Below are 23,972 nucleotides of genomic sequence, written 5' to 3' on the forward strand. Positions count from 1 at the left end.
AGGCGGCTGCTCTGGTAGGGGTGAGGCGTCCACAGGTGGGCATTTTTAAAATTCCTCCCACCTTTTATCTTAGCGAGTTTCAGAGCTGTTGGCGCGTGGAAAGTTCTTAAAAGGCACAGGCTTAGGTCTTTATAAACCTGTCGTCGGACCTTCGCAAGGATTTTGCCCTCTGCAGTCTGTAGACTGGTGATTCCTTGATGTCAAGGATCCCTTTTTGTCCAACTTTTTGTTGACAACACCGTGAAGCATCCAGAGAAAATCATTTACCTCTCTGTTCTCCAAAGTCTTATACTTAAAATAAGGGTTAAGACCTATTAATGAGTCTGCCTGATGTTAAAAAATAAACAACGGCCTCTAAAAAGTCACTCTTGGCTGAGGCTGATGCCTTCCTCTTGCTTGGAATTCTTGGGCAAATCTAAATTAGCTTCTGCAAAGCCTTCAAACCCTCCAGGGTACAGTTTAAATCATAGCAGCTCTCTTCACACCTGCAGTTTGTAAAACTTTTGGCCTGATGTATGTATTTAAGTTAACTCACTTTAAACTGGACACCGTGGTCTAGGCCTCTAATTCTGGCTACTCAGGAATTAGGCAGGAGTTTCATTAATTGAGGCCAGTCTCAGCAACACAGCCAGACCCCATCTCCTAGCTCAAAAAACTAAAAATGGCTGGGCGTGGTGGCACATGCTTGTAATTCCAGCACTTAGGAGGCTGAGATCCAGGAGGATCGCAGTTCAGCCTCGGCTACTTAGTAAGGTCCTCTGTGACATGGTGAGACCCTGTTTCCAAATAGAGAATAAAAAATACGGCTAGGGGTGTAGCTCGGAGGTAGAATGCCCCTCGATTCCATCCCCAGTACCACAAAATGAAATAAAATAACTCACTTTATTTTAAGGATGAAATTAACTCATTTAAGAATAAACGCCAGGCCTGGTGGCACACGCTGGTAATCCCCGCTCTTGGGAGGCAGAAACAGGAGGATCGTGCTGGTTCGGACTCACTGGCTTAAGAGACCCTGTTTCCAAATAAAAATATAAAAATAGGTCTGGGAATGTAGCCTGGAGGTAGAAGGGCTATAATATATATATATATATATATATATATATATATATAAAATATAAATAGGTCTGGGAGTATAGCCCTGAGGTAGAAAGCCCCTGGGTTCCACCCCCAGTACCACCAAAAAAAAAAAAATAAAGAATAAAAAATAGGGCTGGGGGTGTCACTTGGAGCTAGAATACCCCTAGGATCCATCCCCAGTACCACAAAAAAGAGGAAGAAGAAGAAGAAGAAGAAGAAGAAGAAGAAGAAGAAGAAGAAGAAGAGGAGGAGGAGGAGGAGGAGGAGGAGGCGTGTTGAACAAATCAGCAAGGTAGAAGGTGGTAGGAGTGTCAGTACTGTGGAAAACGCTACGTTCTGATCTCACAGCGCTGTTCTTTTAGAAGAAACAGTCTCCTTGTTTAAGCTGCCATTATTGGGCTTTTGCACCAAATCCAGCCATGATCCAAGAAAACCCTAGTACCGGGAGGCTGAGACAGGAGAATCGCAGGTTCAAGGCCAGCCTCAGCAACTTAGCAATGGCTCCGTAACTTAGTGAGACTCTGCTTCAAAATGAAAAATTCAAGCCAGGTGTGGTGGCACACACTCAGAATCCTAGCACTTAGGAGGCTGAGACAGGAGGATGGCAATTTTGATTGATTGTGTATGTGTGTGTGTGGTACTGGGGGAGGAACCCAGGGGCTTTCTACTTCTGGACTATACTCCCAGACTTTGTGTGTATGTGTGTGTGTGGTACTGGGGTTCCTGGAAGCCCTTCCACCTCCCAGACCTATTTTATACTTTTTTAAAATTTGGAAACAGGGTCTCTTAAGCCAGCTTGGCTGGCTTCGAAGCTATGTGATCCTCCTGTCTCAGCCTCCTAAGCACGGGGATTACATGCGTGCGCCACCACGCCCAGCTTGTTTTTAATTTTTTTATTGGTGCATTGTTGCAATGAGGGTTTTTTTTTTGGGGGGGGAGTACTGAGTTCCTGGAAACCCTTTTAACTACAGGCTATACTCCCTGACCTATTTTATACATTTTTTTTTTGAAACAGGGTCTCTTAAGCCAGCGAGGCTGGCTTCGAACCTGCGTGATCCTCCTTTCTCCGCCTCACAAGTGCACGGATTACAAACGTGCGCCACCATGCCCGGCTGCAATGAGTTTTGATCAATCAGAAAATAATCCCCAAAGAAAAGTATAATGCAATACATAAACCTCCACTAGAGGGCAGTCTCGTTCTCACTGAGATGATCCATAAAGTAAAAGTAAAATGCAATACTTTGACCTCACTAGAGGGCAGCCTCGTTCTCGCTGAGATGATCACAAGGAAAAGTAAAATGCAATATATTAACCTCCACTGCAGGGCAGTCTCGTTCTCGCTGACATGATCCAAAAGAAAAGTATAATGCAATACATGAACCTCCACTAGAGGGCAGTCTCGTCACTGAAATGATCCCCCCAAAAAGTATAATGCGATATAATAACCTCCACGAGAGGGCAGTCTCGTTGCTGAAATGATCCCCAAAGAACAGTATAATGCAATACATTGATCTCCATTAGAGGGCAGTCTCATTCTCGCCGAAATGATCCCCAAAGAAAAGAACAATGCAAAACATTAACCTGCACTAGAGGGCAGTCTCGTTCATGCTGAGATGATCCCCAAAGAAAAGTAAAATGCTAAAGAGTGACCTCCACTAGAGGGCAGTGTTGTTCTTGCTGAGATGATCCCCCCCAAAAGTATAATGCAATACATGAACCTCCACTAGAGGGCAGTCTAATTCTCACTGAGTTGATCCCCAAAGAAAAGTATAATGCAATACATTAACCTCACTAGAGGGTAGTCTCGTAATCCTCAGAGAGCGATGATCCACGAGCTACACACACACACACACACACACACAAATACACACAATCTTAAAGGGACGAAACTTGAAAACATGGAAGAAAAAGATGAAGAACATTCCCCAAAGACTGAAAATCCCTCCTCAGGATTAGAATGGAGGGAAATGCTTATGCCCCAGGCTCTATTGCTGGACCAATTACATGCAAGGTATTGGGCAAGAGATGAGACCCAGTAACTACTCCAGACAACAAAGCTCATAAAGATAAAAATAACAATCAAAAACAAAATACAAAAAGTCCAAATGAAGTGCTTCAGACTGTCCACAGAGGACTCGATACCCGTGTCCCCAAAAGCAAGAAATCATTTCAAATCCAGAACAGAGCAAACCATCTCCCAAGGAGGGTCCTGAGGCAGAGGAGATGATCAGCAGACACAGGCCACCTGCACGGGAGATCTTGACGGTCCTCGGGAATTCCAGTGAGGCTCATGGATCACCGCTCCTGGAAGCCCTTCTACCTCCGGGCTACACTACCAGACCTATTTTATGCTTTTTTATTTTTGGAAAGGAGTGGTGATAGTGGGCATCCTTGTCTTGTTCCTGACTTTAGAGGAAATTCTTGCAGTTTTTTCCCCATTTAGTATAATGTTGGCTTTGGGTTTACAGTATATTGCCTTAATAATGTTGAAGTACATTCCTTCTATCCCAATTTTCTGCAGTGTTTTTAACATCAATGGGTGTTGGATTTTGTCGAATGCTTTTTCAGCATCTATTGCTATGATGATGTGGTTTTTGTTCTTGGTTCTATTTATGTGGTGAATAACATGTATTGATTTGCATATGTTGAGCCGGCCTTGTTTTTCTGAGATGAAACTGACTTGGTCATGATGTATTATTCTCTTGATACAGTTTTGAATGCGTATAGCTAGTATTTTGTTTAGAATTTTTGCATCTATGTTCATTAAGGATATTGGTCTCTATAGTTTTCCTTTCTTGAAGTATCTTTATTTGGTTTGGGGATTAATGTGATACTGGCCTCATAGAAGGAATTTGGGAGAGTTCCATTTCTTTCAATTTCCCAGAACAAGTTATGAAGTATTGGTATTAGTTGTTCACTGAAGTTTTGTAGAATTCAGCTGGAAACCCATCTGGGCCTGGGCTTTTCTTTGGTGGAAGAATTTTTATTGCTGTTTCTATTTCTTTGGTTGCTATTGGTTGGTTTAGGCTTGCTATATCCTCTTGGCTGAGTGTAGGTAGGTTAACTGTGCTTAGAAATTATCAATTTCTTCCATGTTTTCAAGTCTATTGGAGTATAAATTTTTAAAGAAGTTTCTAATAATCTTTTGAATTTCTTCACTATCTGTGGTGATATCTCCTTTTTCATTTCTAATTTTGATGATTTGAGTTGATTCTCTTTTTCTTTTGGTTAGGTTGGCCATGAGTTTATCAATTCTATTAATCTTTTCAAAGAACCAACTTTTTGTTTTATTGATTCTTTGAATTGTTTTTTTGTTCTCTATTTCATTTATTTCTGCTCTAATTTTTATAATTTCTTGCCTTCTGCTGGCTTTGGGAATAGACTGTTGCAGACTTTCTAGGTCCTTGAGTTGTTATTAGGTTCTTGGTAGTTCTCTGTCCTTCTTATGTGGGCACTCAATGCAATAAACTTTCCTCTTAATACTGCCTTCATGGTGTCCCATAGATTTTGGTAGTTTGTGTCTCTGTTTTCATTTGTTTCCAAAAATTTCTTTATTTCTAATTTCTGCTCTTACCCATTCATCATTCAATAGTGTATCATTCTTTTTTGCCGTTGGGCAGGGGAGTGGGAGGTGGGCTGTCTCTACCCTCCTGTAGCCTGCACAGGGGAATAGTAGGCAGGCTGTGTCTCCTGCCCCATTCTGCCCTGACTCTGTGCCCTCCGTGTCCAGGTAATGTCAGAGAGCAGGAACAGGGAGGCAGGAAGGGAATTCTCACTGGCTCTCCAATTTGAGACAGTGCAGGCCGAAGTATGTGTGGCTATGGAGGTGGCCCAACCCCCTGATGCTCCCACCTAACCTGGAGTGCATCTCGGTCACCCCATTGGCAACATCTGGTAAGTAGCCGTTGTGAGGTCAAATATTCATTGGACACAGAGCCAGGTGTGACCCTCAAGATCCTGGGGTTCCGGTGTACAAAGCAGCTCATGAGAACTTGATGAATACTCACCCTGGCTCAGCCACAGTTGAGCAGGATGGGTTTAGCTGATGACCTCTGGTTTGAGTCTACAGTGAACATCTGATAGATGTTGTTTTGTGCAAAGGTAAAGGCAAGTGGGCACCTTGTATCTCCCTGCAGGGCCTGCTCCTTCTGCTCCTTGGAATTTGTGAGCAAACAGTGGGAGAGGACACCCAGAATCCAGATGTCCATCCCAGAGCCTTTGTTGGTCCTGGTAAAACTCAGGATACAAAGTGGAGAGCACCACAGGAGGACTGCAGCTGCTGCCCAGCGGTGATCTTGTGACTCAGCCCAAAGTCCATGAGTTGGAGAATCTCACTCTAGCTGCTATTTGTCGGAGTCCACTGTGGTCAAAGGTAGGGTCCAGGGAACTGAGAAATAGGGTAATTAGAAGAAATTAGTCATCCCACAGTGACAGAGCTATCTAAACCATCACACAACAACCCAGAGAAGCATCCAATTGGGACTTATCATTGAAAGTGACATAATACAAGCATATATGAAAGAAAATACTAGAGTGCAGTACCTGCTTGGTGTCCATCTCAGCGTCCTGCTTTCACTGAGACACCTTGTAAGTATGGAATACTTAATATTCAGCTCAGATGGGTTTGGCTGATGGCTTCTGGGTCTGGTCTACAGTGAACATGCGATCAGTGATGTTTTGTGCATTGGTGGAGAGGCGAGCGGGCACCCCATAGCTCCCTGCAGAGCCTGCTCCTTCAGCAGGGAGGGAGTTTGTGAGCAAACATTGGAGGAGGAAGCCCAGGCCCCAGGAGTCCATCTTGGAGCCTTATGCTTGGTCCTGGTAGATCTCAGGGAGCAGAGTGGAGAGCCCCACACGAGGACTGCAGCTGCTGCCCAGCCGTGATCTTGCAGCTCAGCCCAAAGCGATGTGTTGGAGCTTCTCGTTCTGGCTGGTATCTTTCAAGTCCACTGTAGTCAAAGTCAGGGCCCAAGAAGCTGAGAGATATGATAAGATGTTAGTCATCCCACAGTGTACAGATTTAGTAGACTATCACACTAAAGCCCAGAAATGCATAAAATTATGCTTTATATTTTGTGTGTGTGTGGTGGTACTGGGGGTGGAACCCAGGGGCCTTCTACCTCCGGGCTACACTCCCAGACCTATTTTTATATTTTATTTGGAAACATGGTCTCACTAAGTTGTTAAGTGCCTCACTAAGTAGCTGAGGCTGGCTTCAAACCTCCAAGATCCTCCTGTCTCAGCCTCCCAAATGCAGGGATTACAAGCGTGCGCCACCATGCCCAGCTATGCTTTATCATTTGAAAGTGATATAATTACATGTATAATATGATGCTGGAGTGCACTACCTCTTGGTGTCCATCTCAGCAGCTTCTTTCCCTGGAGACTCCTTATAAGTATATAAGATAAGGCACTTCTGTTTCCTTTATACTGGATCTACTTGGATGGATCCAGGGAAAATCTTTGGGGCCAGCAGGTAACAGCAACAGATCCTTATGATCTGGGTCACAATTCTCCAGGTTACCTGCTTCCAGCCCTGATTGTTGTCCATGGTGGTGGCCACAGGTGCACAACAGGATTGCCTGGTGGTTGGGAAATCTTTTTTACCAATAACTCCCAGGAAGACAAGTGGCCTGGGGGTCTAAAGGCCATGCTGGAGGGCCAAGTTCGGAGTGGGGTTGCTCTAATTGGGACCTCACAGAGGAATAGCTGGCAGGCTCTGTCTATTCTTCTCCAAGCTGTGCAGGAGAATGACAGACAAGCTCTCTGTAGTCTCCTCTGGATGGGGCTGGAGAAAGGAGGCGACTGGCTGTGTATTTGCTCCCCAAATTCTCCACTTGAAAACAACAGGCAGGTTCTCTCCTTTCTCCTTTTTGTGTCACACATACTGCTAGGCAGTGAGTCTCCTCCAGCCTGGGCAGTGAAGTGACAGGCGAGCTGTGGCTGCCTTCCTCAACTGTACAGAGAAGGGGCAGGCAGGCTGTGTCTCCTGTCCCATTTATCCCTGATTCTGTGTCCTCTTTGGGCAGTGAATACTCAGAGAGCAAGAATGGGGAGGCAAGAAGGGAATGCTCACTGGATCTGTGCACTAGGGAGAGAGAGAAGGAAGAAGTATCTGTGGGGATGGAGGCGGCCCAATGCCTTGATGCTCCTGCCTAACCTGCAGTGCACCCTGGCTCACCCCATTTGCACTATCTGCTATGTGACCATTGGGTAATCAATCATCTTTTGGACATAGGTAGCACTTCTGCTGTGGGCTGTACACTAGGCAACACATGGCCCTCAAGATCTGAGGTTCAGGTGTTTGGGGAGCAGCTCATGATGAATCGGTGGATACTCACACAGACTAAGCCAGGGATGCCCAGATAAGTTTAGCCAATGGCCTCTGGATCTGGTCTCCATGAACATCTGATCAATGAGGTTTTCTGCATCAGTAGAAAGGTGAGCGGGCACTTTGTAGCTCCCTGCCGGGCCTGCTCCTTCAGCTCCTTCAGGAGAGAGAGTTTGTGAGCAAATGGTAGGGGAGGACACCCAGGCCCCAGATGTCCATCTTGGAGCTTTATGCTTGGTCCTGGGAGAACTCAGGGTGCAGAGTGGAGCGCGCCACACGAGGACTGCGGCTGCTGCCCAGCGGTGATCGTGTAGCTCTGCCCATAGTCATGAGTTGGAGCTTCTCACTCTAGCTGCTCTCTGAGTCCAAGTCCATTGTGGTCAAAGTCAGGGCTCAGGGAGCTGAGAAATATGATAACTAGGAGAAGTTAGTCCTCCCACAGTGCACAGAGTTATCTAGCCATCACAAACCCACAGATGCATCCAATTGAGATTTATCAATTGAAACAACATAATACAGACATGAATGAAAGAAAATGCTGGAGTGCATTACCTGTTGGTGTCCATCTCAGGGGCCTGCTTTTGCTGGAGATAACTTGTATGTATAAAATACAGGGCACTTCTGTTTCCTTTTTAATGGATCTACTTGGGTGGATCTAAGGCAAATCTTTGGGGCCAGCAGGTCCTTATGATCTGGGTCAAATTCTCCGAGTTTCCTGCTTCCATACCTGATTGTTGTCCATGGTGGTGGCCACAGGTGCACAACAGGGTTGCCTGGTGGAGGGAAAATGTTTTTGTGCCAATAGCACCCGGAAGGACAAGCTGGATTTGGGACTCAAGGCCATGCTTATAGTGGGGTGCGCTCACTGGGGCCTCACAGAGGAACAGATGCAGGCTCTGTCTACTCTCCAGGAGAATGACAGGCAGGTTCTCTGCAGTCTCCTCTGGGTAGGGCTGGAGGAAAAGTGGGGCCTGGATGTATCTTTGTTCTCAAAGTCTCTCCTGGGGAACAGCAGGCAGGTTCTCTGTACTCTACTTTAGGGTTGGTAAGGTAGTGGCAGGAAGGCTGTCTCTACCCTCCTACAGACTGTCCAGGGAAATGGAAGGCAGGCTGTGTCCTCTGTCCCCCTTCTTCCCTGATTCTGTGACCTCCTTGGTAGGGGAATGGTCAGAGAGAAGGAATGGGATTCAAGAAGGGAGTGCTCACTGGCTCTCCACATTGGAGGGAGAGTGAAGGCAGAAGTATCTGTGGGGATGGAGATGGCCAGATGCCAGGATGCTCCTGTCTAACCTGCAGTGCACCCTGGCTCACCAGGTTTCACACTCTGTTAAGTGGCCAGTGGGTAGCCACTCATTCTTTTGGACATAGGTAGCCATTCTGGTGTGGCTTGTACCCCAGGCAATGCATGACCCTCAATATCCTGAGGTTCATATGTTTAGGGAGTGGCTCATGAAGAATTGGAGAATACTCAGGCTAAGCCAGGGATGCCCCAGGTGGGTTTGGACGATGGCCTCTGAATCTAGTCTACAATGAACATTTGATCAATGAAGTTTTCTGCATCAGTGGAAAGGTGAGCTGACACCTAGTAGCTCCCTGCAGGGCCTGATCCTTCAGCTCCTCAGAGGTGGTATCTTGAGGAGAGGGAGGGAGCAAATAGTGGAGGAGGATGCTCAGGTCCTCGATGTCCACATCGGAGCTTTATGCTTGGTCCTGGTAGAACTCAGGGTGCAGAGTGGAGAGCGCCACAGGAGGACGGCAGCTGCTGCCCAGCGGTGATCATGTAGCTCAGCCCAGTCATGAGCTGGCGCAGCTCACTCTAGCTGCTGTCTGTCAGAGTCCACTGTGGTCAAAGTCAGGGTCCAAGGAGCTGAAAGACATGTTGGTTTGGAGAAGTTAGTCATCCCACAGTGTATAGAGTTATCTAGCCATGACACTACAAGATGCATCCAATTGTGATTATTTGAAAATGACATAATACAAGCATAATATGAAGAAAATGCTGGAGTGTGTTACCTGCTTGCTGTGTGTATCTCAGCAGCCTATTTTGGCTGGAGACACCTTATAAGTATATAACACAGGGCACTTCTGGTCCCCTTGCACTCCAGCTACTTGGATGGATCCAGGGTGAATCCCTAGGGCCAGCAGGCAACAGTGACAGATTCTTATAATCGGGGTCACAATTCTGTGAGTTACCTACTTCCAGCCCCGATCATTGTCCATGGTCGTGGCCACAGGTGCACAATAGGGTTGCCTGTACAGGGGGAGTCTTTTTTTTAACATAAGCTCTTGGGAGGACAAGCTGAACTTGAGGCCTGAGGCCATGCTGCAGGATCGGGCTGGGAGTGGCGTCTCTCACTGGAGCTTAACAGAAAAACTGCAGGCAGGCTCTGTCTACTCTCCTCATAACTGCGCAGGAGAATGACAATCAGGCTCTCTGCAGTCTCCTCTGGGAGGGGCTGGAGAAAGAGTCTTTGCTCCCAAAGTCTCCACTGCGAACAGCAGGCAGGTTCTCTGTATTCTATCCCAGGCTTGGTAGGGGAGTGGCAGGTGGGCTGTCTCTACCCTCCTGCAGACTGCACAGGGGAGTGGCAGGCAGGCTGGGTTTCCTGACCCCTTCTCCCCTGATTCTGTGCCCTCCTGGCCAGGGAATGCTCAGAGAAGAAAGGGGAGGCAGGAAGGGAATGCTCACTGGCTCTCCACTTTGAGGGGAGAGTGAAGGCAGAAGTATCTGTGGAGTTGGAGGAAGTCCAATGCTCTGATGCGCCTGCCTAACCTGGAGTGCACCCCAACTCACACAGTTTTCAATCTCTGGTAGGTTGCCAGGGTGTTGGACATAGGTAGCCATTCTGGTATGGCTTGTAGCCCTGACCATGCATGACCGTCAACATCCTGAGGTTCAGGTGTTTGGGGAGTGGCTCAAGAAGAATCGGTGGATACTCAGCCAGGCTCAGCTAGGCTTGCCCCAGATGGGTCTGCCCAACAGCCTCTAGGTCTGGTATACAGGGAAACTTGGATCAATGATGTTTTGTGCATCAGAGGAAAGGCGAGTGAGCACCTTGTAGCTCCCTGCAGGGCCAGCTCCTCAGCTCCTCAAAATGGTGTCTTGAGGAGAGGGGGTTTGTAAACAAATAGTAGGGGAAGACTCCCAGGCCCCAGATGTCCATCTTGGAGTGTATGGTTGGTCCTGGTAGAACTCAGGGAGCAGAGTGGAGAGCGCCACAGGAGGACGGCAGCTGCTGCCCAGCGACGATCTTGTGGCTCAGCCCAGTCATGAGTCGGAGCTTTTCACTCTAGCTGCTGTCTGAGTCCACTGTGGTCAAAGTCAGGGCCAGGGAGCTGAGAGATATCAGTAGGAGAAGTGAGTCATTCCACATTGTAGAGAGTTATCTAACCATCACACTACAACCCACAGATGCATCCACCGTGAGTTATCAATTGAGAGCAACACAAGACAGGCATACATGAAAGAAAACTCTGGAGTCTGTTACCTGGTGGTGTCTATTTCAGTGGCCTGCTTTTGCTGAAGACACCTTGTAAGTATATAAAACAGGGCAATTCTGCTTTCTTTTTACTGGATCTACTTGGATGGATCCAGGTCGAATCTTTGGGGCCAGCAGGCAATAGCAACCGGCCCTTATGATCTAGGTCACAATTCTCCGGGTTACCTTCTTCCAGCCCTGATTGATGTCCATGGTGGCAGCCACAGGTGCATGACATGGTTGCGTGGTGGAGGTTGAGTCTTTTTCTGTCAATGTCTCCTCAGAGGACAAGCTGGTCTGGGGACCTCAAGGCCATGTTGGTGGGCCATGCTGAGAGTGGAGGTGTTCTCACTGGGGCCTCCTAGAGGAACAGCAGACAGGCTCTGTCTACTCAGGGGAATGCCAGGCAGGCTCTCTGTAGTCTCCTTTGAGTGGGGCTAGAGAAAGGATGGGGCCTGGCTGTGGCTTTGCTCCCAAAGTCTCCTCTGGAGAACAGCAGATGGGTTCTCTCTACTCTTCTCCAGGCTGGGCTGGGGGTGGCAGGCAGGCTCTCTTTACCTGCCTGCAGACTGCACAGGGGAATGGCAGGCAGGCTGTGTCTTCTGCCCCCTTTTTCCCTGTGTGGTCTTTTGACCAGTTAATGCTCAGAGAGCAAGACTGGGAGAAGAAAAGAGAACCCTTAGATGGTCTCCACATAGGGGAAGAATAAATGCAGAAGGATCTGCTGGGGATGGAGATGGCCTGATGGTTCCCCTAAACTGGAGTGCACCCAGGCTCACAAAGTTTGCACTATCTGGCAGGCGTGGCCTAATAGTCTGAGTGTCCTGATATTCTGGTGGACACAGACAGCCAGGTTCTATGTGTGATATACCCCAAGCAAGGTGTGACTCTCATCATCGTGGGGTTTGGTTCTTGGGGAGCGGCTCTGAGGAATTCATGAATGCTCACCTGGGTTCGTCCCCTCAGGAGCCTCAGGACTGGTTTGTCTGATGACTTCTGTGTCCTGTAGATGATGGCTTTCACATCTGCAGAAGGTCGAGTGGGCACCTCACAGCTACCTGCAGGGCCTGCTCCTTCAGCTCCTCCCAGCTGGTATCTTGAGGAGACAGTGTTTTTTAGCAAAAGTGGGGGAGGACCCCAGACCCTCCATGTCCATCTCGGAGCCTTATGCTTGGTCCTGGTAGAGTTCAGGGTGCAGAGTGGGGAGCGCCACAGGAGGACGGCAGCTGCTGCCCAGCGGTGATCTTGCAGCTCAGCTCAAAGTCATGAGTTAGAGCGTCTCACTCTAGCTGCTGCTGTCAGAGTCCTCTGTGGTCAAAGTCAGGGTCCAGGGAGCTGAGAAATATGTTAATTAGAAGAAGTTAGCTATCTTACAGTGTGCAGAGTTATCTAATCATCACACTATAGCCCATAAATGCATCCGTTTGTGATTTATCAATTGGAAGCAAAAAAAAAAAAAAGCAGGCATCATAAAATAAAACTCTGGAGTGAATTACCTGTTGGTGTCTATTTCAGTGGCCTGCTTTTGCTGAAGATACCTGGTAAGTATATAAAACAGGGCACTTCTTTTTCCTTTTTACTGGATCTACTTGGGGGGATCCAGGTCGAATCTTTGGGGCCAGAAAGCAACAGCAACCAGATCATGAGGACCATTCTCCAGGTTACCTGCTTGCAGCCCTGATTGTTGTCCGTGGTGGTGGCCACAGGTGCACGATATGGTTGCCTGGTGGAAGGTGAGTCTTTTTCTGCAATTTCTCCTCAGAGGCCTCAAGGTCATGCTGGAGGGCCATGCGAGGATTGCGGTGCTCTCACTGGGGCCTCACAGAGGAACAGCAGGCAGGCTCTGTCTACTTGCTCGATGCGTTGGAGCTGCACAGGAGAATGACAGGCAGGCTCTCTGCAGTCTCCTCTGGGTCAGGCTGGAAAAATAGGGAGCCTGACTGTGTCTTTGTTCCCGAGGTCTCCACTGGGGAACAGTAAACAGGTTCTACTTTCCTCCAGGCTGGGCAGGAGAGTAGCCGATGGGCACTGTCTACTGTTCCCCTTTAGCCCTGATTCTGTGTCCACCCTGACCAGGGAATGCTCAGAGAGCAAAGAGGAGGCGGGAAGTGAATGCTCACTGGCTCTCCACTTTGGGGGAGAGAGAAGGCAGAGATATCTATGGGCATGGAGGTTGCTCGACGCCTTGATGCTCCTGCCTCACCTGGACTGCACCCTGGCTCACCCTGTTGTACTCTCTGGTAGGTGGCCATTGTGAGGTCAGATATTCTGGTGGACACAGCCAGGTGGGGTTTGGGTCATACTCTAGGCGACACATGACTCTCATGATCAAGGGGTTTGGTTTTGGGGAGTGGCATATGAGAAATTGGTGAATACTCACGCTGGCTCAACCACGGGTGACCCAGGATTGGTTGGGCTGACGGCCTCTGGGTTGCGTCTACAGTGAACATGTGGTGGGTGATGTTTTGCACATCTGTGGAAAGGTGAAGGGGCATCTCATAGCTCCCTGCAGGGCCTGCTCCTTCAGCTCCTCAAGGTGGTGTCTTGAGGAGAGGGAGCTCATGAGCAAAGAGTGGAAGATGATGCCCAGGTCCCGATGTCTGTCTCAGAGCCATATCATGGTCCTGGGAGAAGTCAGGGTGCAGAGATGGAGAACGTCACGGGAGGACTGCAGCCGCTGCCTGGTAGAGATCTTGCTGCTCAGCCCAACATCAATGAGTTGGAGCATCTCACTGCAGCTGCTGTCTGTCAGGGTCCACTGTGGTCCAAGTCAGGGTTCATGAGCTGAGAGATATGTTATGTTAATCATGATGAGTTAGTCATCTGTAACACTAACACTCTTGTCTAACCAGCACACTAAACCCCACAAATGCATATAATTGTAATTTACTAATGAAAATGACAAAATACAAACATAAGCAAAAGAAAACGCTGTAGTGTGCCACCTCCTTGTTGGGGTCCATCGCAGCAGCTGCTTTCACTGGAGACACCTCGTAAGTCTATACTACAGGGCCCTTCTGCTCCCCTTTGGCTAGATCTACTTGGGTGGACTCAGGGCAAATCTTTGGGGCCAGCAGGCAACCGCAACATGTCCTTGTGATCTGGGTCACTATGCTCTGGGTTACCTGTTTCCAGCTGTGACTGTTGTCCATGGTGGTGGCCACAGGTTCCCAACAGGGTTGCTGCATGCAGTGGATGTCTTGTTCTGTCAGTCCCTCCTGAGAGGACAAGCCGGCTTGGTGGACCTCAAGGCCATGGTGCTGGGAGTGGGGTGCTCTCACTGGGGCCTCACAGAGGAACAGCAGGCAGGCTGTGTCTCCTCTCCTCTGAGCTTTGAGGAAGAATGGCAGGCCTGTTCTCTACGTCTCCTCTGGGTGGGGCGGGGACAGCAGGAACCTGGCTGTGTCTTTGCTCCCAGAGTCCCTCCCCTCCTCCCGGCTTGGCTGGGGAGGGGCAGATGGGCTGCCCAGGGGAATGGCAAGCAGCCTGTGCCCCCTGCCCCCTTCTGCCCTGACTCTATGCCCTACACGCTTGGTGGTTTCCACCTGCTTTCGCTGGAGACACCTTATTACCAAGCAGTCCAGGGCACTTCTGCTCGCCTTTCTCTTCAGCTCCTTGGGTGCATCCAGGGTGGACCTTTGGGCCATCAGGAAACTGCAGAGGCTCTCGTGATCCTGGTCCCAATTCTGCAGCTCACTCACCGCACGTGTGGTGAGAGGTGGTGGCTGCAGACTCAACAGGGTTGCCAGGTTGGGGCAGAGTCAGCCTCTGCCAATAATTCCTGGGAGCACAAGCTGGGCTGGGGCAGCTCAAGTCTGTGTTGGGTGCCATGATGGGATTAGGCATCCTCTCACTGGGTCTGAACAGAGGAACAGCTTCTGGACTCTGTCCACTCTGCTGCACGGGGCTTAGGTTAATCAACACACAGAGGAACAGCAGCCGGGCTCTGTCCACTCTGCTGCAGGGGGCTCAGGTAAATCACCGCACAGAGGAACAGCAGCCGGGCTCTGTCCACTCTGCTGGTGGGGGCACAGGTAAATCAACACACAGAGGAACAGCAGCCGGGCTCTGTCTACTCTGCTGTAGGTATGCAAGTAAAGCACCAGAGGAACAGCAACCGGGCTCTGTCCACTCTGCTGAAGGGTGCACAGGTAAATCACCGCACAGAGGAACAGCAGCCAGGCTCTGTCCATTCTGCTGCAGGTATGCAAGTAAACACCGCACAGAGGAACAGCAGCCAGGCTCTGTCCACTCTGCTGGTGGGGGCACAGGTAAATCAACACACAGAGGAACAGCAGCCGGGCTCTGTCTACTCTGCTGTAGGTATGCAAGTAAAGCACCAGAGGAACAGCAGCCGGGCTCTGTCCACTCTGCTGGTGGGGGCTCAGGCAAATCACCGCACAGAGGAACAGCAGCTGGGCTCTGTCCACTCTGCTGTGGGTATGCAAGTAAAGCACCAGAGGAACAGCAGCCGGGCTCTGTCCACTCTGCTGCAGGGTGCACAGGTAAATCACCGCACAGAGGAATAGCAGCCAGGCTCTGTCCACTCTGCTGTGGGGGACTCAGGTAAATCACCACAGAGAAGAACAGTGGCCGGGCTCTGTCCACTCTGCTGCAGGGGCCTCAGGTAAATCACCACACAGAGGAACAGCAGCCGGGCTCTGTCCACTCTGCTGCGGGCACGCAAGTAAAGCACCAGAGGAACAGCAGCCAGGCTCTGTCCACTCTGCCTGGGGGGTGGGGGGGCCACAGGTAAATCACTGCACAGAGGAACAGCAGACCGGCTCTGTCCACTCTGCTTGGGGGGGTTCAGGTAAGTCACCACAAAGAGGAAGAGCAGCCGGGCTCTGTCCACTCTGCTTGGGGGAACACAGGTAAATCACCACACAGAGGAACAGCAGCGGGGCTCTGTCCACTCTGCTGTGGGGTGAGTAGGTAAATCACTGCACAGAGGAACAGCAGCCGGGCTCTGTCCACTCTGCTGGGTGGGGTGGGGGCTCAGGTAAGTCACCACACAGAGGAACAGCAGCCGGGCTCTGTCCACTCTGCTGGGTGGGGTGGGGGGGCTCAGGTAAGTCACCACACAGAGGAAAAGCAGCCAGGCTCTGTCTACTCTGCTGTGGGGTGTGTAGGTAAATCACCACACAGAGGAACAGCAGCTGGGCTCTGTGCACTCTGCTGTGGGGTGCGCAGGTAAATCACCACAGAGGAACAGCAGCCGGGCTCTGTCCACTCTCCTGCGGATATGTAAGTAAAGCACCAGAGAAACAGCAGCCGGGCTCTGTCCACTCTGCTGGGGGGGGGGGTCACAGGTAAATCACCACACAGAGGAACAGCAGCCGGGCTCTGTCAACTCTACTGAGGGGCACGCAGGTAAATCACCAGCAGGTTCTTCACACTCTTCTCTGCGATGGTCGGCAGAAGGGGGACAAGGCTGTGTCTTTGCTCCCTATGTCTGATGTGGGCCAGCAGGTGGGCTTTGCTGGACAAGCTCTCACTGGGCAGGCTCTTGCTTGGCTGGTGTTGCTGGGCAGCTCTTGCTGGGCAGGCTCTGGCTGGGCAGGCTCTTGTTGGGCAGGCTCTCGCTGGGCATGGTGTTGCTGGGCTGGTGTTGCTGGGCCTGCTGTTGGACTCTCCTCCACGCTGGGCAGTGGGGTGGCAGGTGGGCTGTAATACTCAGGGGAACGGCTGGCCAGCTGTGTCTTCTGCACCCCTAGATGTTGTTCACTGGCCTGCTTTAGATGGAGACACCTTAGTTCTGATTCTCTTAGGGCACCTCTTTGCTTCTTGGCTGGATCCAGGGCGAATCTTCTTGGCCACCAGGCAGCAGCAGCAGGCTCTCATGATGCTGCCCAGAAATCTCTTGCCAGCCTGCCTCCAGCCCCGGGTGACGTCAGGGGCTGCAGCCTCAAGGTCATGCGGGGTTGCCATGCTGGGAGCAGGAGTCTTCTCACTGGAGCTGCACTGGCTCTGGTCACTCTGCTCAGGGGTGCGCACCTCAGGCACTGGCACGTTCTCTCCCTCTGCGATGGTCGGCAGAGAGGGGCTTTGCAGGCTCTGTTCACTCTGCTCAGTTTTGCAGACCTCAGGCACTGGCACGTCCTCCTCTCTCTCTGCGATGGTCGGCAGAGAGGGACTGGGCAGGCTCTGGTCACTCTGCTCAGGGATGCAGACCTCAGGCACTGGCACGTCCTCCTCTCCCTCTGTGATGGTTGGCAGAGAGGGGCTTTGCAGGCTCTGGTCACTCTGCTCAGGGGTGCGCACCTCAGGCACTTGCACGTCTTCCACTCTCTCTGCGATGGTTGGCAGAGAGGGGCTGGGCAGGCTCTGTTCACTCTGCTCAGGTGTGCGCACCTCAGGCACTGGCACGTCCTCCTCTCCCTCTGCGATGGTTGGCAGAGAGGGACTGGGCAGGCTCTGGTCACTCTGCTCAGGGGTGCGCACCTCAGGCACTGGCACATCCTCCTCTCTCTCTGCGATGGTTGGCAGAGAGGGACTGGGCAGGCTCTGGTCACTCTGCTCAGGGATGCGCACCTCAGGCACTGGCACGTCCTCCTCTCTCTCTGCGATGGTTGGCAGAGAGGGACTGGGCAGGCTCTGGTCACTCTGCTCAGGTGTGCGCACCTCAGGCACTGGCACGTCCTCTCTCTCTGTGATGGTCTGCAGAGAGGGGCTGGGCAGGCTCTGTTCACTCTGCTCAGGGGTGCGCACCTCAGGCACTGGCACGTCCTCCTCTCTCTCTGCGATGGTTGGCAGAGAGGGGGCCCAGCTGTCTTTTACTTCTTTCAGGTGCCTGTGCCGAATTCTAAAGAGCTTGTGACTTTTCTTCAGGCTCAGCAGGTGAACGTTGAACAGACTTTCTGTGCGCAGTATCTCTCCTCTCCCCTCCGGGCTGAGCTGGCTTTCGCTGGGCAAGTTGTTGGCACTGTCCATCGGGATGGCACTACTCCCTCCCACGCTGCCCAGGGCAATGTGTGGCAGGCTGTGTCCTCTGTCCCCCTTCTGCCCTGACTGTGAATCCTCCTGGTCCAGGGAATGCCCAGAGAGCAATGGGCTGCTGGGACGGGCTGGCTCGCTAGCTCTCAGTACTGGCGGGAGAGTAGAAGGGTGTGCTGGTGTTGGAGGCGGCGCCCTGCTGTGATGTTTCTGCCTCACCTGGACTGCACCCTGGCTCATCCTCCATTGTACCATGAGGTAGGTGGCACTGAGATGGTCAAATCGTCTGTCTGACACAGACATCCAGGTGAGGTTTGGGTCATAACCCAGGCAATGCATCACCCTTAAAACCAAGGCATTGGGCTCCTTGGGGAGAGGCTTGGGAGGAGGTGGTATATCTTCGCCCTGGACCAGCCACGGGTGCCCTAGAATCTCAGCAGCTGTCGGCCTCTGGGCTGGGTCTACCGTCAGCAGCTGCCTGATGATATCCCGAGCCTCGGGTGAAAGGTGAGTGGGCTCCTTGTATTGTCCCCGCACGACCCGCTCTCTCATCTCCTTAAAGCTGGTACTTTGGAAGGGGAGAGTCTCGGTTAAAATAAAGTGGAGGAGGATCCCCAGGCCCCAGATGTCTACCTCGGGGCCGTACGGCTGCTGCTTGTACATCTCAGGAGCGCAGAATGCGAGAGTGCCACAAAACGCTGTCAGCTGCTGCCCAGACTTGATTTTGCGGCTCAGCCCGAAATCAATGAGCTTCACGTTCCCCTCCCGGTCCAGCAGGATGTTGCTTGGCTTCAGGTCCCTGTGGACGATGCCTTCTTGATGGCAATAGCGCACCGCCCACAGGATCTGCCTGAACAGCCTCCGGGCCTCCTCCTCCCCCAGGCCGATGGGCAGCTGGCCCCCGCTCACCAACTCCATGATGATAAAGAGTGAGTTCGGTGTCTCCACAATCTCAAAGAGCTGGACCACATGTTGATGTTCGGCCGTCCTCATGATCTCTACCTCCATCATGAAGGGGAGCCCATGCCTTGATTTGTCTCTAACTTTTATCACCACCTCTGTCCCAGTGAGGATATGGCGGGCCAGGTGGATGCTGCCAAAGGCGCCCCTGTCGATTTCCCTCACGATGGTGTACTGGCCCTTGAGGTCCTCCTCCCAGGGATTGTTGGTGGAGACGCCTGGACTCGCCTCCCTCCTTTCTTCCTTACCAGCCATAGTAAAGACAAAGCCAAAGTCCGAAGTCCAAAGTCCTGAGTCTAAATTCAATCCTAAAGTCAAAAGTCCAAAGTCAAAGAGAAGCTGAATCCAAATCCACACAAGCACCAAGACGCAGTCCTACAGGTCACCACACACGAGCTACCTGTATCAACGGACAAATGCCCAGTAACTGCCAGGCCCTTATATAGCCTGTGCCTGACGCCTCACAGAGGCTCTTTGTGATGTCACGGCTAGCATGGGCCAATCAGGGCGAGGCACGGCCTGCGTGACCTGTCTTACCTTTGGCCTCCAAGACCATTCCCTTTTTAATATAGACTGGTGATTGGAGTCTTTTCTACATTAGTCTCCTAAATCTTGTAGAAACAAAAGTCGCACTAACTTTTCTGTCATGAAATTGGCTTTATCAGAGCTTTTTCTGTATTCACCCAGCTAGGAGTTCCTATCTAACGTCCTGCAGTTCCACCTGAAGGACTTCCCTCACTCAGGACAGGTCTAGTGAATCAACTCCCTCGGCTCTTGCTTATCTGCTGCTGTGTTTTGAGTGTGTGTGTCCCCGGCATTCCAGTTGAGGACTCAACCCCGGTGCACCAGTGTTGAGAGGGGCCTTCAGGGGGGGGGGGGGGTTAGGCTATGAAGATCCATTTCCAGGACAGGAGGTGTATGTTTAGAAAAGAGTGAGCGTGTGCAAGGCCCTGGGTTGAACCCCAGGATCACACACACACACACACACACACGCACGCACGCACATACACACACACACACACACACGCACACACTCACACTTATTTATTAAACTGGCATGGTGACACAAACCTGTCATCCAAGCTAGTCAGGAGGTTGCAAGTTTGAGGCTCATTGGAAGGATGGGTAGAATCCCAATTACTGCCAAAAAAGAAAAAGAAAATAGAAAGAAAGGAAAAGAAAGGGCTTGATGTAGTGAGTTCAAACCACCTACTCTCTCCAATGTGGAATGTTCTTGGACTTACCTCTGGAGCTTCAAGAAATCGACTTTTGTTTTTAATCAGTTACCCAGCCTATGGTATTTTGTTACAGTGGCATGAGGAATACCTCTGTTCCTCTTTGTATGGGAAAAATGCTTTAGCTGGTCAAAGGATTTATCATTTTAAATATATCAACCTGCCAGGCATGGTGGCGCACGCTCGTAATCCCAGCAAGCTTTCAGATTCCAGATGGTGTTACAGACAGACCCTGACAAGATCATGTATCGGAGTCCTCTGGATGGTCATAGATACACACCGCATGGACCCATCTGATCTCCCATGCCAATTACACACATATGTACCCTAAGCTGGGGGCCCCCTTACATCTCCCCTGTTCAGCTCGAAGCAGCTCGATGAGTCATCGCCCTGATTCCTTTGCTATGGGTACATGTATGTATGTAAAAATGGGGTGACAATGATGGGAAATTAGCTCATGTTACATGTCTGTACACTTGTAAAAGTCAAATTGTATTTTCTGGACTTACCTTTGGCCTGACAGGTGTCAGGAAGTTACTAGACAGAGGGGGGAATGTACCAGTATTGGGAACGGCCTAGTCACCCCCCTCCCATGCCATTTTGGCATGAGGCTGTATTTCTATTTTCTGTATTTCTATCTTTCTAATAAACTTCTTTAAATCTTCAGCAACTGTCCAAGCTATGCATATTCATTCTTAGCTTAGGACAAGAACCCACAGTAATTTTCTGGTTTTGGTCATTTTGGCTTTTGTTTGGGGTTGGGGGAAAGTGTGTCCAGGACCCTAGCAGGGGTCCCCGGGGAACAGTTTCACCACAACCATACTCTTTCCAAACGGCTACATGATTATTAATATATTTCAAAAGAAAATAATTGATATATTTCAAAAGTAGTTGTGTCAAAATAGCGGCTGACATGGGTAAAGAAAGGACTTGATTTCTGCCTAAAACAGGCAGCTATTCCAATGTAAATTGACCTAGCTCAAAATAATTAACAAGTCAATAGAGGAGAGCTAGGACTTGTGCTTTCTAAAGACAGATCTACAAGATGATCTAGGGAGGATGGGGCAGGGTTTGACCTTGCCCTTCAGGAAAGGAGCTGCCTTGCCACACCTGGTTGGGAGGTACCTTACAGGGACAGTTACTACATCAGGATTACGTGAACAAGACGGAGGTCTTGGGTGTAAAAAAGGCTGAGTCCATGTGTAATTCCTTTGGTGTACTCACTCGAGTCATCCCTCCGTGCCAGTCTAATATGAAGCTGTTCCTATTCTCTGTATTTCTATCTTTTAATAAACTTTAAATCTTCAGCAAGAGTTCAGGCTAATGTGTATTTATACTTAGCTCAGAACAAGAATCCGTGGTTTTTCTCTGTTTTCCTGTTTGTGTGGTTGTGGTGGGGGAATTACTTCTCCCCTCACACACCAAACACATTTCAACTGCAACAGGTCATACCCCAGGCAACGCATGACCCTTAAAATCAAGGCGTTGGGCTCTTTGGGGAGAGGCTCGGGAGGAGGTGGTATGTGTTCGCCCTGGACCAGCCATGGGTGCCCTAGAATCTCTTCAGCTGTTGGTCTCTGGGCCTGGTCTAGTATGAGCAGCTGCCTGATGATATTCTGAGCCTTGGTGGAAAGGTGAGTGGGCACACTATATCCTCCCAGTATGATCTGCTCTTTCAGCTCCTCATGTAGGGGTGCCGGAAAGCAGGCTGGAAGAAGCGCTTTCCCCCCCCAGTATGAGAAGTTAACTAGAGAAGTCTTCTTCCATATTAGGATTAGAAATAAGGTATTAAAATATAGTTAAGATAGAAGTAAGGTAGGATTGGAAATAGAATCAAGATCCATAAGCCCAGCTGCCCAGGTTGCAGGATTCAAGGACAAGGGCAGGGGACCCACAAGGTCAAAGCCTCTAATCTCCAGCTTGCCGGCCAAGGTCTTTGTAAATGGGACCCCATCCCCATATCTCTGAGCTAGCTCAGCAAACAAGGCCAGGCTAATCTGCTCTCCAGGCAGATTCTTCAGTGCAGAGATAAGCCTGGCCCAGCCAAGGTGGGTGGGAAAGGCAGAGCAGGCTCTGACGTGTGTGGATGCATGTTTTAAAATTATTGGATGTACTTGTTTGTCCTTGTATCTGATTGGTTGTATTCTAAGGTTGGTGGGCTCGAACTTTTGGCGAGCTCTGACGTGTGTGTGTAACCACTCCCTCGTGTGTAACCACTCCCTCCTAGGGTTATATAATTCAGAGTGTGGAGTGGGGAGGGGTCGAACCTCGGCCATAATGTCTTGGTCTCGACCCCTGGCTAGCCGGGACAGAGTTACTTCAGTACAATAAACCTCGCTTGCATTTTTACATCTCTTGTGAGTCCTTCGATATTTGGGTTGGTGAGCGATTCTTGGACCCTTCACTCATAGGTATTCCTTTTAAAGGGGAGAGTCTTTGTCAACAATAGGTACAGAAGAACGCCCAGGGCCCAGATGTCCACCTCAGGGCCATATGGTAGGTTCTCACAGGACTCAGGGGCACAGAATTGGAGAGTGCCAAGAAAAGATGTGAGCTGCTGCCCAGCCGTGATTACGACTTATCCCGAAATCGATTATCTTACCATTCCCCTCACGGTTCAGAGGAATGTTATCTGGCTTCTGGTCCCTGTGAATGATGCCTTCATGGTGGAAATAGCGCACTGCCCACAGGATCTGTCTGAACAACCGCTGGGCCTCCTCCTCCCTTAGGCCGATGGGCAGCTGACCCCCACTCACGGACTCCATGACTAAAAATATTGTGTTCGGTGTCTCCACAATCTCAAAAAGCTGGACCATGTGTTGATGGTCCACTGTCCTCATTATCTCCACCTCTGGCATAAGAAGAGGGAGTTGACGCCTTTATTTGTCTATAATTTTAATAGGCACCTCTGTCCCAGTGAGGTTTGGCAGGCCAGGTGGATTCGGTGAAAGGTGCCCTTGCTTATTTCCCCCTTGATTGTATGTTGGCCTTTGGGGGCATCCTCCCGGGGAGTGGCAACACCTGGTGTTGCCTCAAAACTCTGTATTGTACCAGCCATTAAGTCCCCAGAACTTGAAGATAAAGCCTAATGTTCCAAAATCCAAAGTCCAAAAATCGAAGCCAAAGTCCAAAATCCAAAGGTCCAATGGCAAAATGCAAAATCCAGAGGTCCAAATCCAGAAGAAAAAGCCAATCTGAATTCAAAACCACACAAGCACCAAGACACAGTCCTACAGGTCACCACACAATAGCTCCCTGTACACACGGACAAAGGCCCAGCCACGGCCAGGTCCTTATAGAGCTCTTTGTGAAGTCACGGCTAGACATGGCCCCTGCTGGGGCTGCCTTACCTTTGGGCCTCCAAGACCTATCCCACATTAATAAGAATGAGAAAAAGTCTAGAAGTTTCTTTGCTTCCATAAGTTATGGGGACTAACATATGTGGAAATTAAATTGTATAGGAAGCGCCAATGGCTTTCTTAATTTAAGTAAAAACAATGTGTAAGTTTGGGCTTTTAAAGACTTCATCATAAGCTGGGCATGGTGGCTCACACCTGCATCTTAGTACTTGAGAGGCTGAAACAGGAGGATCACAGGTTGGACGACGGTCTCAGCAAATAGACTTTCATCTACCTGTTTGTAGATGAAAATTAAAAAATAGGACTGGGGCCGGGCGTGGTGGCGCACGCTTGTAATCCCCACGCTTGGGAGGCAGAGACAGGAGGATCACGCAGGTTCAAAGCCAGTCGAGACACTGTTTCCAAATAAAAATGTAAAAATAGGTCTGGGAGTGTAGCCCGGAGATAGAAGGGCTTCCAGGAACCCCAGTACCACAAAAAAAGAAATAAATAAATAGGATTGGGGGTGTAGCTCAGAGGTAGAATGCCCTGGATTCAATCCCCGGGAACACACCACACACTAGCATTTGGGAGGCTGAATCAGGAGGATCGCAGT

Source organism: Muscardinus avellanarius (assembly GCF_963383645.1).
Source record: "Muscardinus avellanarius genome assembly, chromosome: 22".
Lineage (NCBI taxonomy): Eukaryota > Metazoa > Chordata > Mammalia > Rodentia > Gliridae > Muscardinus > Muscardinus avellanarius.